Source organism: Diplotaxodon limnothrissa, linkage group LG23, assembly GCF_057381915.1.
Source record: "Diplotaxodon limnothrissa isolate DT_005_m linkage group LG23, D_limnothrissa_male_GT1.1, whole genome shotgun sequence".
In the NCBI taxonomy this organism is placed as follows: Eukaryota; Metazoa; Chordata; class Actinopteri; order Cichliformes; family Cichlidae; genus Diplotaxodon; species Diplotaxodon limnothrissa.
In genome coordinates this window covers 11,437,914-11,448,511 of record NC_140617.1, presented here as the reverse complement: position 1 = coordinate 11,448,511, position 10,598 = coordinate 11,437,914, and the positions used below count along the sequence as shown (strand labels likewise).

The following is a 10,598-nucleotide window of genomic DNA, read 5'->3' as shown; positions in this document are numbered from 1 at the left end:
GTACACGACAGAGGTAGGTGAGTACTCGGTACATTTCCAGCACTTTTGTTTATGTGCACATTTACGTGCGTGTCTCATGAATGCGAGCGGCTCTCCTGCTGTTCAGCGCCTTCGGAGCGTTTTTACGCAGCGGTGATGTGCAGCTCGGGCCCGGCGCTGATTGGTGGCTCGGTGGGGCACTCCTCAGCAAGATGGCTGCATTGCTGCGCGCAATAGTGGCATCCTGGTGAAATGACGCAAGCCACAGTTTACGTTCAGTCCTCGCGGCTCCGAGCCTGAGCTCTCCAGTCTCCATAGCGCAGATCCCGCCCGACACAGCCGGAAGACCGCCCGACTCTCCTCCTCCACCGGACCGAGTGGAACCGGTTCATTTGAGTAAGTAGCAGCGGGGATTGCCTGTTGATGTGTCCCAGAGGTGCGGTTTGTCCTGCTGTTCGTGGACTCTTTTGTTGTTGTTTCCCGAGTGTCCGTGATTACCGGGCGCTCTCCTTCCTGCACACTGTCGATGGTTTCTCGCTGGCGGGGCTGGCCGTGGGGCTAACGACGCTTTGTTTCTCTGTTTCTCTCGCTCGTTTTTAACTATCATTGTTGTTACTGGTGGTAAAATCCACGAGGAGCCCACACGGAGCTGTGTTCCTGTCTCGCGTTTGGACTGTGTGAATGCGCTCGCTCGCTCGCCTTGGACAGCGTTGGCTCGGCGCATTTCAAATTTTCCACACATCCTGGCGGCTGTGCCAGGCTGTCCCGCTGCTGGGAGCCCGTGTGTGTGTGTGCGGGGGGAAACACTCCTCACAGGGAAGAGCAGCTTTGGTCGAAGCTACAGGCCGTTAACCTTTGTGGAAATGAAACTATGAGCACACGCACACAGCACTGACTCCCCCTGTGGGGAACAAAGCTCCCAGTGTCTCCCTGTAGCACAGCTGGACACAGCTGTTAAGCGGCTCGAGCTCCAGGACAGAGCAGAGCTCTGTGGCCGGCCATGGGCTCACACCTCTGCTGCTGCTGCTGCTAAACCTGTGGTACAACTTCTGAGCTGCCTTCTGTCCACAGCAGCCTTTTGGCCTGCGGGGGAACGACCTGCTGATCGTCTTTGTTCCTCATGACTGCCTCAGAGGAAGACAGAAGCTGCTGGATTGTATGAACAAAGTCACAGCAGCCAGGATTACATCTGATACACAGACCATTTGCAGCTCATTAGCTCAAAGTTACCGAGTCTGTTTCAGATGGATCCTTCCTTCCTTCCTTCCTCAGACACTATGAAGCACACCGGATCGCCAAAGGCACTTCAGAAGTTTCCAAACCGCCTTACTGGCTGCTGCCTTTAAATGTGCCATATGGTCATTAGCTACTGTAGACTACAGCGTGCCATCAGCAGCAGATCATTACACCCTTTGGTGGCTGTGCAGCTCTGGTGTAGCCAGACAGTTAAAGGGGACAGCATCCATCACCTGCAGCTCCCATCAGGGCCAGACCAGCAATCCTGTGGGTGGATGTTGTGGTGCCCCTCCTGACTTTAGCCTTGTTTTATCTCCATCTATCTGCCTCTCTCCTCCACACTCCCTCCCTCACTTGTTTATCTGTTACTGTGTGTGTGCTTGTTTCTCACATATGCCTTTCTGTTTCCGGTGGCTGAAATATAAACGTCTCACCCCTCCACACTCCTTCTCTTCCTCTCTATTCTGAGTCCTCCTGCTTCTTCCTTGTCCACCTGTGGCCTCCTCACCTTCAACTGATTAAAAGCGATCCAGGTGAACACACAGGCGCTCATAGGGTCATCCCGCAACACCTGTCGTGTCATCTTGTGGGGAAGTGGAGGGTTTCCATGGTTACCGCAGGATGTCTTCTCTGTCTGTGGGTGTGGGAGGGAGTTCCCGTGACTGTCTCTTCCATCCAGTTTGTGTTCGCTTTGCGGGCATTGTGTTCTGTGGGAGGTGCAGCTGAGTGCTGTCAGCTGTGATAAGGTAGTCTGTATTGCAGTGTGGAAAGCACAAGGTCAGCACAACTCAATCCTCCAGGTTCACTGTACCTGTCAGTTTGACTGAGGGCGTCGCAGGCTGATTAGGTTTTCTACCCGGCCGAATAAACAAAGTGCAAGAAGCAAATGTTGCAACACTAAGCCCAAAAAATCCGCACTTTGTCATTAGCCGCCGCTGTGCTCCTTCTGCTCCGTGCATTCCTGTTTATTTTGCATTCGGTGTGCAGATCGGTGGACGAGGGCTGTTTCTGCCACCGGTCTGTGTGTGAGTAGGGATTGGCTGAGTGGCCTGCACACATGCTTTCTGTCACACGACGAAGGGTCCTGTCTCTGTGTCCCTGCCTGCGTTTACAGTTCAGTTCGTGTTCAGAGTCCAGCTGGGATGGAGACATGGGGACAAACTACAGTATTGATTTTGCTTTCCGTTTCTTTTTCTTTTTATTCGCCTGTTTTCCAATCTCTACTCTAGTTAAAGGGTCGCTGACGGGGTCTCAGCTGTGGAGCTGTTAATGCACAAGTAGGTGGTGGTGAAAAATTATATAAAAGGTCAGTGTTTTGGAGGAGGGGGGTTCCTGTTGGCGGTATACCAGTTCCATCTTCCCATACTATGACACCCTTGTGTGGCTGTTAATGCTCAGTTAGAGCACTCAGCTCTGTTATTAAGCATGTATGAACTGAGCCATGGTTGTTGGAGCCCAGCTTCCAGTACCACCAGCAGACATCAGGGCCAAGATTTCAGCGTCTGTCTTCCAGGCTTCACAAGATGGTAGCTGATGGTTATCTGATGGATTAGACTGTTTACCTGCGAGTTTACCTGTGCTCCGTAGCATTTGGACTACAAGCCGAACCCAGAAAGCTTTGTGTACTAAAAATATGGTCTCTCACCTACAAATTCTGCATATTGATGTTTGGAGTCTGTGCATAAAGATGAGAGTGCAGGTTGGTTTTACCTTTCAGCAAAACCCTAGTTCCTGTTTAGTCTAAGCATCTTGTGCACAAACATATCTGGAACTTGCTTGGTTGTTCAAATATAACAAATTCATCACAAGCAGAACTACGTGTGGCAAAACACTTATCCTTCACATGCATGTCGTCGGCATCACCGTATTGTAAATCATAATAATGTCTTTCTGGGTGTCTTTAGGGTAAACTGCTGGAAGGTTTTATAGCGTGTGTGTAGGATAATGGACCGACCAAAAGCACTGGTTTGCATCTGAAGGAATAACATTGCAGATGCGATACCAGCCATGTTGAGATTTTAAACACGGGCTCGTTTGCAGCCACCTGAAGAGGCGAAACATTCAGTGTGTTTTTATTCCCACACAAACAGTCGTCTGAAGGGTCTTGGCCAGTCGTCCTGCCAATTATGCAAAGATTCGTATGCGTAATTTCTTATGACTATTAATGCGGGCACGGTTTTAATTGTGTGCCTCGTGGGTTGGTTTGTTGGCAGTTCAGATGGATCTGGGTAAGAAAACATAAACACGTCTGACCTCGTGTGCCTGCTGTGTTGGAGGAGGCCGACACCATCAGCTGCGCAGCTGTCTGTCAGCAAACGTGATCAACAAGAAAATCGGTGATGTAAAAACATAAACCACCTGAATGCTCGGAAAGCTGCCCGGCCCAGACGGCGTGTCTCCTGCCACCCTCAGACACTGTGCAAACGAGCTGGCCCCAGTGTTTTCTGGCATTTTCAACTCCTCACTGCAGGCATGTCATGTGCCTGCCTGCTTCAAGTCCTCCACCATAATCCCTGTCCCCAAGAAACCTAGGATCACTGGACTAAATGACTACAGACCCGTGGCTCTGACATCTGTGGTCATGAAGTCTTTTGAGCGCCTAGTTCTCTCCCATCTCAGGACCCTCACGGGCCCCCCTCCTGGACCCCCTGCAGTTTGCATATAGAGCCAACAGGTCTGTAGACGACGCCATCAACATGGCCCTACACTTCATCCTGCAGCATCTGGACTCCCCAGGAACCTACGCCAGGATCCTGTTTGTGGACTTCAGCTCTGCCTTCAACACCATCCTTCCAGACCATCTCCGAGACAAGCTTTCCCAGATGAATGTGCCTGATCCCATCTGCCGGTGGATCACTGACTTCCTGACGGACAGGAAGCAGCATGTGAGGCTGGGAAAGAATGTCTCGGACTCCCGGACCATCAGCACCGGCTCCCCTCAGGGCTGTGTTCTTTCTCCTCTGCTCTTCTCCCTGTACACCAACTGCTGCACCTCCACCCACCAGTCTGTCAAGCTAATCAAGTTTGCAGATGACACCACCGTTATTGGACTCATCTCGGACGGGGACGAGTCTGCCTACAGGAGGGAGGTTGAACGTCTGGTGTCCTGGTGCAGCCACAACAACCTGGTGCTGAATGCCCAGAAGACAGTGGAGATTATTGTGGACTTCAGGAAGCACACAGCCCCACTCCCCCCCCATCATCCTGACTGACACCCCCATCACCTCTGTGGACTCATTCCGCTTCCTGGGTACCACCATCACCCAGGACCTGAAGTGGGAGCCCACCATCACCTCCGTCATCAAGAAAGCCCAGCAGAGGATGTACTTCCTGAGGCAGCTGAAGAAATTCAACCTGCCAACACGGACGATGATGCAGTTCTACACTGCAATCATCGAGTCCATCCTCACCTCCTCCATCACCGTGTGGTACGCTGGAGCCACTATCAGGGACAAACAGAGACTGCAGCGTGTTGTGCGCTCTGCTGAGAAGGTGATTGGCTGCAGACTCCCATCTTTGCAGGACCTGTACACCTCCAGGACACTGGGGCGTGCAGCTCGGATCTCAGCTGACCCTTCTCACCCTGGACACAGTCTGTTTGACCTGCTCCCCTCAGGCAGGAGGCTCCGGTCCATTCGCACCAGAACCTCTCGCCATAAGAACAGTTTCTTCCCCTCTGCTGTTGGACACATGAACAATAACCATATGACTGTTCCCACCACTAACACATGACCCTACGCTGTGTCACTGCATCATTCCATGTTTGGCACTGATCACCACCTGCACTCATGTATATATCTTTCTACGTAGCACTCTTAATTCTTATTCTCATGTATATATCTCATGTATAGCTCATGCACATATCTTTCTACGTAGCACTTTTAATTCTTATCCCTACTTTTATTTTTTCATGTCTATTTAAGTGCTATTTATGACACTATGTTTGCACTGAAGCACCGCAGCAATTTCCTAATGTTGTAAACCTGCTCAACATTTGGCAATAAACCCCTTTCTGATTCTGATTCTGATTCTAGAGCTCTACCCTTAATTAGCAGCAGTACTTTTACTTTGGAGAACCTGCACCCAGGATGGAAAATAATATTCAGCTATAGAGAAGTGCAAAAATTCACAAGTACAGCTTTTAAATACTGCATTTAAAAGGTTTACTTCATTACTTCCAAACCCCTCACGCTCCCTGGATGCTGTTAATTATATCGCCGTCATGTCGCCCAAGAATTTTCCCCCATTACTTTTCCATCTTTCTCCTGTTTCCGCTGTTTTGCTTTGAAATCTTGTCAGTCAGCCACCTTAGGCTCTGACCTGCTTTCGCCTCAGTCCCACAGAAATGACTACCTGCCTTTTGCTCTTTCAGGGAACTGAGTGCTACTAACGCCAGCCATTTGCAGGCCTCAGAGGAGACATTTTATCCTCTAGTCTAGCCTGCATTAGTTGAAATCATTCGTTTCTCTATGGCTTGATTATTTTTACCTGTACCGAGATACGGCTTAATGCAGCTCACGTTTCAATTAGAGTGCTTAACTGCTCTTTCTTCACTCTCTCTCTGAGTGACAGCACTGAAAGGAAATGGTGAGAGCCGTGCAAACTTCTGTGGGCCTGTAGTAACAACACTGGCCTCTTCCCAAAAATACATAAAAGCTTGTCTACAGCTTACTCCAGCTTCTTCACCAGCACATGCCTCAGTTCTGCACAATATGCCTCTCATTGTCAGTCACAAGGCCGGGCTTAAGTTTCACTCAGCAGAACAGGGTCCCCTCTGTTTCCACGTCCACTCCTCCACCCATGGCTGCTTGTCATCCTCATTACTACAGTGAGAGGAAGAGGAAAGAGCCACTCAACGGCAGACGGTGAAAAAGAGAGAAGAGAGGCACACAAGCAGCAGCAGAACACTCATGATGGACCTTTACTGTCCACCGGCCTGTGTGTGTGTGTACGTGCGTGTGTGTTGGCATGACTTCCCAGGCTTGTCAGGCTGATGGAGTGCCTAAAGTGGGACAGGAGGAGAGGTGCAGCATTTGCTGCCTGGCTAGAGTAAATATTATGGCGCACTGGCCCACGAGTTGCCGGCACTGTGCTCTGTCACATAGAGATGCAAAGACACGCTCAACACGCCGCAGCTCGCGATTCGCCGTACGAGTCATTTGCAGTGACTCCAGGTGGAGCGTTTTGATTTTTGAGCCGAGTGTTTATTAGGTCAGCTGGTGCAGTGTGTTTGCGTTCTCACTATGAGTTATGCAACATGACTAGTACATACGAGATGATTTGTCAATCAGATTTTCTCACTTAGTCATAGATTTTATCACATAAGCTGAACTGAGGGGGTTGAGTATAAGATAAATAAGGATTTTTAAAGTGTTAATTATGCAGAGCAATATTTTTTCCCTCAGGGAGCTTTACTGTTTGCTTATTTTAGCTGTACATACTTTTTTCTGGAGTTGTCCTCTATCATCACATACAGAAGGATGAATAATTCAGAGAAAATTGTGAACTTGTGACCCCTACAGTGAGGGATCCAGTGGCTCTGATATGCTGTGAGGACTCTTTCCTGGCATGGATCGAGGCCCAGTTGTCCCGTGGTGTTCTCAAATTTTTGATGACAGAGTGCCAAGTTAGGGAGCCAGCATATGACCGAGTGCCGCAGAGAAAACATCCAAACCTCAAACACTTGCAGGTGTTTATTCCATATTCAGAGGATAGACTTGTGGTGGTTTATAGCTTCATGTGTTGCCATATTTCTTTGCACCGGCTGTATTTGGGGTGTTATGGGGTCTCTTGAGGACAGAGCAGAGCTGTGAGCGAATGAATGTCGCGTATTGTTATCTTGTCATGCTGCTGCGCTCCATGAAATTGCAGGGGAAGCCTATGATGAAGCACTTTTTTGATCTAAAAGATTATGCCTCAATCTACAGTGCACCAGGGGTCATTGGATTGTTTGAGTATGAAAATGATGTGAATCATGTTGCTGGCTTTACTCAACCAAGGGAAACAGTTACTGGCTCCATCTCACTGGAGTAAAAATAGGATGGCAACTTCCTTGTGACTAGGAAAAATTGGTGGGTGGTGACTACATTGAATTGCTTAAAGTCCAAGGAGTTACTCCAACCAACTGGTTACCGTTCAGCTGGTTGTATTCTGGCTATAATCATGTATAAAAGCAAGGCTGTCACCATCCTGCAGCACCTACGTCACTATTGGAGGACAAATTTCTAAATTTCTGTCTCAGCTCACGGAAGTTAGGCTGGATTCTGGATCTAAGTAGTTACTGTGAATTTGTGTGCATTTAGACGGAAACAGATTTGATCTGTTTATCACAGTTAAATGCTGCGTCATTGCAGACTACATATAATTGTAAACTTGACTCCATTCAGCCCCAAACAGATATCAGACTGACTCTATCTCATCCCTGTTTTATCAACGTCTTGATGCTCCAAGGTTGTTTTCAAGACGTTAACTGACACTGAGTGGTTGCAGATCTGGCGTCCACCTTTGAAACTGCAGTATCAGAGGCAGCGACGCAGGTCACACAGGGCGCGCAGTCGCAGCTCCGGTTTGGATAAAGGGGGAGAGAGGCTAGTTGGCTGATGATATCAGTAGATGTTCCACCTGAGAAGGCACCATTAATGCTGAATGTTATACACATGCTGCATTCCAGATGAGCTTTTGTGTTTTCATGGAAGTCCTTAATTATGTCAGCCAAGACTGCATGTATTACATCATACAGCTGCCCACGCTCGCTGCACGTCACCGAGGGAGATGTGCTCCTTGCAGTAAACTCAAAAAGAGCCTAATGATATGTTGTGTTTTGTACTATTTTCAATTAAATATAGGCTTTGAGCCGTTTCAAACCACTGAATTCTCTCTTCTTCTTCTTTTTTTTTGTTTTAGATTTAAAGCGCATCCAAACCTTTTTTGTGTTTTTGACATGCAGTTTCTAAAGCGTAGCTCAGCACTCAGCTGTGAAGATGATGAAGCAAAGATAGAAACTGTCGCTGTGTCGTCACAGGTGAGGCTGCCCTGAAGTCACTCTCCCTGAGGCTTAAATGGCTGCTGAGCGAGCACTTCCCCATCACAGCCGGGAGCTTTACGGTGGGAACTGATAAACGTACACGTCCAGTTCACGCACAGAAATAAACCCGTTAAACAAAAACTCTCTGCTATGCTTCAACCAGTTTTCCGCCTTTGTTTGGCCCATTTTTCAGGCTCTGTGGTTGCTTGTGCTCCCTCTGGCACAATCTTGCATTTGAGAAACCCTTGCACTGCACACTACTCGGTCTGTGTGCACGACCTGTGTTTGTGCAAGCATTCACATCTTCCTCACAGCGCTTTCTGAGTTCCTCCTTTAACAAACTGACTTGTAAAGGAGGCTTGTTCACAGACCTGAGGGCAGGTCACGTCCCACACCAACATATGCAGGCATGGGCAGGCCTCTGTGTTTGCCAAATAATTTTCAGGGTCTGGTTATTTGCCATGTGTTAAATATACAACTTGGTCTGCATTTAAGAAGAGCTCTTTGTATCGCCTGGCTCAGGATTATTGTTTCAAACTGCTTACAATTGGTTACGAGGTGAAACAGCAACAGGAGGCTCTGCGCCAAATCTGGGGTAAGATCGGCTTGAATGACGCAAGAGCTGCTAGCTGACATCACAACTTCTTTATCTTTAAACTGGGTTGCCCCTCTGTTTTGGCCCATATGCTCATAATGAATCTTGAGCATCTGGATCCAGAGGCGGTCGTGTGCCAGTTGGTGTTAAGAACCTTTTATCCTTTTCACACACCGGATGTTTATTGGGCCATGTTGGCTCACAAGCTGAGCCAACATGGCCCGTGTGTGTATACACTGAGTTGCCAGGCTTGTCCCATTGACACACTTGAGCATCTACAGAGCAGCTCAGTCCTGCTGTCCTGTGGGTTAAATCAACACTGGAAAAAACAGAGCTCACACACTGCAGAACTCCCAGTTTTTACTTATTTATTTGTAACACGTCTTCAATAGGTAAAAATTGGCTGAGCACATTTTTTTTCCGTCTCAACAGCTGGCCCACACTGTGGTGTGGATTTTTTTTCCCGTATTTAAATCAAAGCTGAGCAACGCCCCACTGTGGTTTTGCACGTGGCACAGAATAGCGCATTGGGCAGAGCTCAGTACTAACTCGGGCTGATTCCTGCTGGAGTTGCCAGTCCTAAAAGTGTATGCACTGATCTCACTGTACAGTGGAACACGTGCAAACGTACAATGCCAGCGCGGCTCGTGCAGCAGCACAGTGGACGAGCCTTTGGTGGCTTTTTGTCGAAGCGTTTTATTGTAGTTTGTAAATTAAACTGTGCAGTTCCCTCAAAAAGCCATTTACCTGCACTTTGCTCTACATAAAGAGGTAAAAATTGACTTAATTAAAAAAAAAAAAAAACGTCAACCAAAAAACAATTTTCACATTTGCATTGTTAATACTGATGTGTTACAGTGGCGATTTAAGACATATTTTGAGCAAAATGCACGTGTTTAGAGGTGGAGGTTTAAAGCTGGAGAATCAATTCAGATTGGTATCTCCATATTTTGTGTGCAGATTATGAATTCTTTAAAGTATTATTATTATTATTATTATTATTATTATTATGAAGTTTGATTAAATGTGAAATTCTGTCCATGTAGGCAACAACAAATGTGTGATTTTTTTGATGACTTATCACAGCTAATTGGTGAATCATCAGCAAACAATGGAAATGACCCAGTTCAATGGCAGACTGTTGGTAGACTATTGGAAGTCTGTTGGCAGACTTGTAGCAGACTTCTGGCAGACTGTTTGCAGACTGTTGGCAGTCTGTTGGAAGACTGTTGGCAGACTTTTAGTAGATTGTTTGCAGACTTGTAGCAGACTTCTGGCAGACTGTTGGTAGACTATTAGTAGAGTTGTGGCAGACTGTTGGCAGTCTGTTGGAAGACTGTTGGCAGACTTTTAGTAGATTGTTTGCAGACTGATTCTGTCTTAGCAATATCTCAGTAGGTTTGGCAGCAAAAAATAACCGAAGTGAGATAACTACACCATAATAGATAAAACAAATACTGATAAAGTTGAACTTGAAGGACATAATATATATTGTTGGGTGTCTGGTGTTCAAACCTCTGCATGTGTTTCTGATTGTGCAGCTCTGAAAATATATTATCTATGATGAAACCAACAGTCAACCCTTCATGTAAGCATTCCTCATTAAAACCTGCCAAAGATTTTTGTGATGCTTGTGAGAAGACCAAGTGTTAAAATGAGCAGAAGTCTGATTTTGAAAGGATGTGACTTCTTGAATTATGCGCCACTGAAGAATGTCTGAGCCTTTGGCCTTGGTGTTATTTATTTATAGGTGTGTTTGGCTGT

At 47.3% G+C, this 10,598-nt stretch overlaps 1 protein-coding gene across 1 annotated transcript in view; it reads left to right on the top strand.

The window, feature by feature from the left end:
• Positions 1 to 188: 188 nt before the first annotated feature.
• Positions 189 to 10,598, top strand: part of LOC146607611 (uncharacterized protein C1orf21 homolog) — a 31,211-nt gene continuing 20,801 nt past the window's right edge. The window contains exon 1 of the mRNA XM_085347458.1: positions 189 to 375. The gene's annotated coding sequence lies outside the window, so the exon portion shown is untranslated. The remainder of the gene's footprint in view (positions 376 to 10,598) is intronic.